This window comes from Lonchura striata, chromosome 3 (genome assembly GCF_046129695.1).
Source record: "Lonchura striata isolate bLonStr1 chromosome 3, bLonStr1.mat, whole genome shotgun sequence".
In the NCBI taxonomy this organism is placed as follows: Eukaryota; Metazoa; Chordata; class Aves; order Passeriformes; family Estrildidae; genus Lonchura; species Lonchura striata.
The window spans coordinates 58,246,091-58,253,907 of record NC_134605.1 but is presented as its reverse complement, the minus strand read 5'-3'; positions in this window follow the sequence as shown (position 1 = coordinate 58,253,907).

Below are 7,817 nucleotides of genomic sequence, written 5' to 3'. Positions count from 1 at the left end.
TGAACCAATTATATTGGTTACTATTCAAAAGAAGTAAAAAAGAAATAATATTTCAGTTTGCTATTGAAACTATTACATCACAATATGCCTGTGAAATAAGAAGTGCCAATAAACAAGAGAATAGGCACTTGTGAAGTCCACTTTGGAGCTATATGCATGGCATGGCCATTTGCTAGGGAATCTGTAATCCATACTAGAAAGCAACAGTAGATGGCCTACTTTTCACAAAAAGTGAGAGCTAGAGAAAACCACATTGTGCCATAGGGAGGGGAAACACAGGCATAGCCTTCATTATTAATTGGCATACACAGAAAGAGCAAGCAGAAACAAGACAAGTAAAAGAAAGAAGGGAATTCTCCCCGGAAACATATGGGAAGCACAAAACAGAAGTAATAAAACATTAAAGAATAGAGATACAAACACCATCATGTCCAGAAAGTGCAGTCATTAGTAATGACTGAAATGAAAGCACTGGAAGCGTGAATGTGAAAGTTAATGGCTTCTTTTACACATGTGAGAGAGTGCACAGAAAAAGAACAGGGTATCTAAATGTATGAAAGAGTGTTCCAAGTATCATTTTCTATATAACTCACCAGGTTTCACTAAAGGGAGAAGTAAAGGAAAGCACAGAAAATTCCACTTTGACACCTGTCTTTCAAAGCTGATTTCATTTTCAATATTTATCTTTGTAGCTACTGTACAGTAGAGAACCCAAAGCCATCCACTGCCAGCATGTCACTCTGGCCACAGACCTGGTGATCTACTCACTTTCTTTATGGGTCTACTGAACCACCTCAATTTTATAATTAGCCACCAAGGATCATTTTCCAGCTAATTTTGCCATGTAAACCCTATAAAGGTTCAAATCACTAAAGAAAACTTAGAGGGCACCCAGCACTGCTGAGGTACCCTCTCCTCAAGAAGCTGAGCACAACCTTTTTCAATATTTTTGACTATCCTTTTCTTATCTGGTTAAGCTCTCAAACCACAAGTTCCCTCATGTTGTCAATTCACATTTACATGATACCTTGGGAAATATTTTTGCAGGTCACAGAAGTCATTTCCAGTGCTGAAAAAATAGCACCTGTAAACATGCAATTTGAAGAATTATTGCTAAAAAATATTTGGTTAACACATTTTCAAAGTTCATACCCAAACGTTGTTGGACACAAATACTTAGTAATAACATAGTGATGGCTTCAGAGTTATCTAAGTGATAGCAATCACCTATTCAACTACTTGGTCTTCCCTCTAAGATCCAGAAAACTTCTTTAAAAGCTAACAGTGTGATGTAGGAGTAACTTCATGGAATTAAATGACAGCACAGGGAATGGCCTTCCTTATGGGCACAAGGAAGAGAGGAGGGAGCACTGCTGTATTCCTATACACAGCTTTTCTGCAAACATAATTTGACTACCTCTTAAACAGCAGTGAGTAACAAGGGTTGCAAGACACAGAAATGGAGGTGACTAATTCTGTCTTGGCCTGAAAAAATTACTTTTCTTGCCAATATTTTGGCATCTCCTACTGACTAATACAGAAAGGAGTGACATAGGGCCTGAGGATGTAAAACAGATATGGTGAAAATGAAAGCTCTAGTAGCTAGCCTACAGTTGTCTACCACAGCAATAGAGCAAGTATATAGGAGAATGGAAAAAGAAGAGATTGATTCCATTTTGCAGTATACAGCCAGTTAAATGATGGGGAAAGGTATGAAAGGGGCAAGGTTAAAACCATATAAAATACAAAATATTTTAATAAGATAATAAAAGACTACATGAGAAATGGGGCTTTGTGTGAGAAGTGTAAGTGTCCAAGACAAATCTAAAAAATGAGAATAATAATGGGTTAACATCTAAAAGAAAACATGTATGAAATGAATGCAACCAGTGAGTTAGAACCACAGGATAAATCTCCTTTACATATCTTCCAGTAATAGGAGAAAGTAATGAATTTTAGAGACAATGGACTTGACAAGTGTCTGCTCATGCTTTTATTTAAATTGGTGTAAATCACCTTGTATTTCCTTCCAATTTATCAAGTCAATAGAACAAGAGGGAAGAAAGACTGCTATAATGGGGAACCAGGCCTTTCCAGCTGCATGACGGTGAAAGAGGGCTAAATGTAGGCTGTTGGTGTCCATAGGAGCTTGCTGTGTTGTGCATTGCACAAATAAGTGACTAAACTCATTTACATGCATTTAGTCTCAACTACACTGCTACCGTTTATAGATTAAACTCCGCTTTCAGGTACAGCAAGGTGTATCTATAGAACCTTACGAAACATCACCCGAGTTGCTTTGCATTTACAAGAGCAAGAACAGGAGAGAAGGAACAGACAGAATTCTCTGCTAAATTGGTGCAAAGGTGCACCTCCCTCAGAGGACACTTTTAAAAGCAACCACGGAACAAAAGCCTCTCTGCTTGCCAGCCAGGCATACATTATAGTAACCACACCCTTGTAGGTAAACATCTACATGGAGCAAATCACTTATTTTGTGAATAGGGTTTACTTTATCATTTTGAAATGCATATTGCTGTTCTTTGACATATTAGTATGCTTAAAGGAATAATTTAAGGAAATAAGCTTATTTGCATATGTTTTCACTTATTTGTCCTCTCCTGTTATTAATCAAATTTGTTTAATATTTTTATCACATCATGTTTTATATAAAAAAGAAATAAACAAAGATAATTATGGCCTTTCAAGTAGTAGTTGCTTGCAATAAAATGAAGTCAAGAAATCACACAGTCTTATGTGTGATAAAAGTAGTTTAAAAGTTGCTCCAGGTATTCTGGTAACATACAATGTCAATGCCCCACCATATCACAAATTTTCTATTACTTTGAATGTCAGTGCTCTGCTGCAGGTTAAGATGAAGCTGCAATATGTGCAATGATGCTTCTCATTGTTAGCAGTGTGTTTTAAAAATAAATTAGATTGTTCTGTGTGATGTTGCAGGGCATTACATGGAAAGGCTAGTTTTCAGAGGAGGCCCTGCACTTGGAACACCACTGAGCCCACCATCCTTGGGCAGCCAACTGGACGTGGGGTTCTGCTAGAGTCCAAAGATCTGGTGTCACTTGCCCCAAGCCTCCTTTTGCACCTACTGTACCATCCTGTTTCAGAATGAATGAAAAACAGCTTTTGTACAACATATGTTCAGCTCCTATAGTAAGCTATTTTTGAAGTTGGAAGGCCTCAGGCATTACTATCCTTTCAAGCCATACACAAACAAAGAGGGTTTACCACAAAAAAGAGCCTCTGCTGATGAGTGTAAGGTTTACTTTTGCTCCCTCACTCAAGATCCTTATTTCATCAAGTTCTATAAAATTTCAATTGATTCAGTTTCACCTTATCATTGAATTCTTATTGCTACCTGACCTAAGGTCAACTATACTTTCAAAATAAATAAAGGTATAATGCAATCAACTGTTAAGTCTGAACTACTGCTATTTCTGTTGTACATCAGAACACAGTGGGTTTCCAGTGTAGATGCTCTGCTATAAACAGGATAATAGTGATCTAGAGGGCTCTGAATGTGCATGTGCACAAACCAGAGGTTACAGACAAAGGTCTATGCCACGCCATCTACACTGCTGGGGTAGGAGCCCGCTGAGCACTTCTCGCTCTAAGCACAGGATGCATATCCTAGGAGAGGTCTTGTTTCTAGCTGCTGTTTCCAGTCAGCTTCTTACCCTTTCTCTTGCTTTCCAGCCTGGCAGCAAGAAAATGTGAGTGTCATGGTGTGGAGGGAGCTGCATCTCCTGCTGGCCCACATCTGTTGCCATTAGTTTCGGCCTTACACAGGACGAGGCTATGCCCATTTTCAGCAGGGGAGGTGGCTGCCACTCACACCTAAGTGTTTGCTCTTCTTGGAGTCCCAGGACACGTGCAAATCTAGGTGCTAACATATCCAGCTACCTTTGAGGCAGGTATCCCTCAGGAAGACACCTGCCTGGCCCTCACACCTGAACAGTTTACTGTAACAAAAATGTTAATGCACACTGTTGGACATAATCCGATACATGATAAAAGAGGCACCAAACCCCAGTCTCCTGCCTCCTTCCCCATAACCTCTAATCAATCTTCTTATCTCCTTTTATGAGGAACTTGTGAGGAAGTCTACATCAAAGGAAAACATACATTTTTATTTTGCTTCAGATGTGCTAACAATATTTATTAAAAACATTTCTGGCCAAAATACCAAAAATCACCTGATGTTTAATTATAAAAATACCACAATTTAATTTGAAACTTTACCGTAACTACAGTCTAAAAGTGAAACTAAAAAAGTGAAAGTTCCTTGTTGTTTTATGATACACAGGCTGAAAGAAATGCAGAAAGTAAACAAAAAAAGCACACGTAAACATATATTTATAAAAATGTATCTTGAATTTTAAGATACATTTGCACCAGAGGGAAAGGTGGCAATTTATAAGACTTTTGATAGGAAAAAAACAAGTGTGATCATACAAGTTGTTAGACACTCTTTTCCTCGCAGATTCTGTGACAAACACAGAAAAAAATAGGAACATGTAGGTAGAGACTGCTGCTGAGATTTTCCAAAGCCTAAAAAAAAGTATGCAACTATCTCCTACACATTCAGAAAATCCTGGTGTTTAGGCTTACTGCTCTTCTCACAGCTGAACTTCCTTCATAATTCCTTTTCTATTTGGTTATGCCTAGTTAACTGACGTTGGCAATCCTCAGCCCAAGCCATGCCAGCTGAACAGCAGATAGCAACAGGAAAACAGTAAGGAAGAAGACAACACATATTTGATTGACATCAACAGATTTGATGTTTAACCAGGATTCTTTAAACTTTCTTCACATGCTTTTAAACTTCATCTTGAGGTTTATGTTTGTAGTGGAGGTACAGGAAATCAAGTAATTCAACTTGTATTTACCATTTATTTAATTACTTTTATTAAATTACCTATCTAATTCATGTAAGGGGGAAAAAAAACCCCTCCGGAACATGCAGTTACACTGTTTACTCTGTCATTGATGCAATTACTATAAATAGGCTCAAAGACATCACTAATTAATAAAGTTGGAAGGGTAATGTAAGAAAAAATCTGCTAAGGCATATGATATATAAGTTGAGCTGTAGAAGGGCGATTTTTCTTTTGGGTTTTGGCAAGAATATATTATAAAGAACCCTCACACATAAAAGTCCCCCAAGCTACAGATGCTTGGGAAATAAAGCAAAATAGTAGAGTTGTGGCTTGTTTCTAGATAAATTTTAAACATTAAGAATGAAGAACATTAGTGCAGTGCATGCACACACCTTACTGATTTTAGTGGGGTTTATATATGCAGAGTGAGATGTGGAAGATTGACCTTTAAACCTGGAACAGAGGTGTCATTTCTCTCTCTGTTTTGAACACAGTAAGAAGTGTTTTATTTGCAATTTTATGTAATCTTATAAACCAAATGTAGAGGATTCTTTTCTCAGTCTGGGATGAAAAAATGTGTTTCTTCAGTCACTGGAAATGTAGCCTTGCAAAAAAAAAAAAAAACTATCAGAAGAAAATTGTGCATATTAACAACTCTCCTGAGAGCAATAAAAGACATTCTTTGCATTTATTCAGCAAATTTACATCCAAATCGGGAAGACGTTTGATTTATCTCAGTTAATACTGAAATATTTGCAAAAATCAATAAGAGATGTTGATCAATGTCTCCTGCAGAAGAAGGTTTTTTTTGTACCTCTCTGGGATACTGTAGGCAAAATAACCACACTGCTTCAGTGAAACATGGGTGGCGGTTTTTTAGTTTTTGGTTGGTTTTTTTTTTTGTGGGTTTTTTGTTGTTTTGTTTTGGTTTTTTGTTTGGTTTTTTCGTTTGTTTGTTTTTTTTTTTCCCTTTCCATGACAGAGAAGTTGTACATATCCTTAACAGCAGATCCAGTAAATTCAGTCATTTTCTTAGAGCTCCACTGACGACAGGCCCAACTCTGGGCCTTCTGTGTATGTAAGCAACACTCACTGTTGGAGCAGTACTCAGAAAAGTCTCTTGCTTCTAAACAGCTTTCAGTAAAGGGTTCAGGAACATTTTACACACACAGGATTTACACTCCTGTGGCTTATTATCAGTTTTGATTTTGCAACAGTAATATCCCAAACACCTAGCAACACTGTGGACACTAAGACATCTTTCTGTATTTTCTCTGGCCTCCTGATTTCCTTCATTGCCCAGAATGATAAATACATATTTACTGGGGAAAAATAAACCCAAAACTAGAAAACAACTTCAAAATCCAATGGATAGGAGCAACCTTGTTCTCAGCTGATGCCAAAATGCATTTTATACAAAGGTGTAGAACAGAGCTGAATTAGTCTTCAATTTTCCGGATCAGTGCTACCCCCCACCACTTCCTCGCAGAGGAATGCTTTGCAGACGTGGCACTGTACAAAGCCCCTCGACTGTGCACTAACACTGGTCCCCGGCGCAGCAGACCCATTTCACAGGTAGGCACGGCACCTCCTACCGGAGGCTCCGAGGGTAGGGCAGAACAGGAACGACGCGCACCCTGCGGCTGATTTAGCACGAGGTGTGATCCCGAGAAGGGATGCGTCCGCTCGGAGAGGCAGCCCTGGCTGCGTGTCCATCCAGCCCGGCTGCGTGTCCATCCAGCCCGGCTGCGTGTCCATGCATCCCGGCGGGGCCGGAGCCGGCGACTCGCGTTACGCGGGAGCCCTCGGGAGCAAGGCGCCGCGGCGGGGCGGTGCGGGGCTGCCGCGGGCTGCGCCCAGCGCACGGCCCCGGCCCGCCCCGCAGCCCGCTGCGCCCTCCGCCAGCGGCGCCGCGGGCTCGGGAGCGGCCCCGCCCCGGCCCGGCCCGCCCCGTCGGCTGCTCATTGATGAGCCGCGGGCCTTTGAGGAAAGGGCGAGTGTGCCGAAACCGCTGCAAAGCCATGATTTTTCAAGCAGCAGCGCAGCCTGGGAACTTTGCATGTTTCACCATTTTTCACGTCCTGACTCATTTCTGTATCAAAAAATGTGTTCTCTGGAGCTCATCGGACACCCACCGCCCCTCCCGCCGCCGCGGCGGCAGGCAGCATCCACGCCGGGCGGCAGCAAGGGGAACTATAGCAGAAATCCCCTGCGGGCAGGCAACCGCAGTCCAGCCCCGGGCCCCTCCGAGTTCCCTTATTGCCAGCGGGGGTTGCTTGCCCCCGAGGGCTGCAGCCGCTGCAGCCCGCACCACGCAGGGAGCGGAGCAGGTGCACCCGCCGAGGCCCACCCTCCCCCCGTCGGCGGGAGGCACCTGCGTGGGCCGGGGGTCGGTCGCGGGGTCTCGCCCGAGAGTTCTCGCCCCACGCCGAGCCTCACCTTCCCCACCCGCCGTGCACGGCGGAGAGGGGCTGCCCCCCGCCCCGACAGCTCCATCGGCGACAGCCGCAGGGCACGGGGGGGCCGCGGCCGCGCCGTCGAGGGCCCGCGGCGCGGGAGCGGCGGCGGCGCTGGCGCGGGTGGCTCCCGCCGCTGCCGCGCGGGATGGGCGGGGCGGGAGGGCCCCGCGGGGCGCGCGGCGCCGGTGCGCCCGCCCCGCGCCCCGCCACAGCGGCACGGGCCCGCCAGGCGCCTGCGCACTGCAGGGGCGCCAGATTTGGCGGGAGGGGGAGTGTCCAAGGGCCCTTTGTTTGATGGCATCTCTGTTTACAGAGTTTACTCTTTAATCTCAACCTGTTTCCTCCTCCTCCTCCCGCGGCTCCTCGGCACTCCCGTGCGCGGCGGCGGAGCGCCCAGGCGCAGCCCGGCAGCAGGGCGCGGCGGCGGGCGCGGGCTCGGTCTCCCCCGTCCTCCTCC